We start from the raw sequence: 956 nt of genomic DNA on the forward strand, positions 1-956 counted from the left end.
ACTCCTACACACACACACACACACACACACACACACACACACACACACACACACACACACACACACACACACACACACACACACACACACACACACACACACACACACACACACACACACACACACACACACACACACACACACACACACACACACACACACACACACACACACACACACACACACACACACACACACACAGAGAGAAGAAGAATAACTCTAACTGTGAGTCAGCTGCTTGAAAAAAAACACTTGTTCCTTTGTCGTTGATGTACTTTTAAGCAAACGTTAGCATGCAAAGGATGTTAAACATTAAATCCCTCAAAACTCACCTTTTCACTCTTGAGTTCAACTCCTAATCCACTAACTCCTCGCCCCTATTCCACCTAGTTTAGAACTTTTTACATTTGTTGTTATTTGTCTTCTTTACTTGCTTGTAAAACGCTTTGAGCACCAGGAAAAGCTCTATATAGATAACATTTATGACACCATTATTTAAGGTCAATTTGGACTCCGAAGCAATGACATTTTAGAAAACTCGAATATTCCTACTAAAGGATTAACACAATTTCAAGGAAGCAGCTTCTCAAATTGTATACAAAGGTGAAGCTGAAGAGATATTTGCTTGTGTAATTAATTTTTGCAGTCAATATTTATTGACGCATAACTGAAATCCTGTTATGCTTCTCCCCAGCGACCCAAAAAGAGCCGTCTGTGAAGCATTTTTAAAGATTCTGATAATATGTGAAGAAAAATAACAAATAAGAAAACAGTAAAAGAACATTGTTTTCTATTATCTGAAAAACTGAAATGTTTCGAGGCGATATTTCATGTTTTTATGGGATAGAAGGAACACTTGTTAGCAGCCGTCTCCAGGAGCCGCTGCCAGATGAATTGATTTTGCAGTCCGGCTCTTATATTGAACCGTGAAAGGAGAAAGTATTTCCACTCATCCT

Source organism: Pseudochaenichthys georgianus, chromosome 2 (genome assembly GCF_902827115.2).
Source record: "Pseudochaenichthys georgianus chromosome 2, fPseGeo1.2, whole genome shotgun sequence".
In the NCBI taxonomy this organism is placed as follows: Eukaryota; Metazoa; Chordata; class Actinopteri; order Perciformes; family Channichthyidae; genus Pseudochaenichthys; species Pseudochaenichthys georgianus.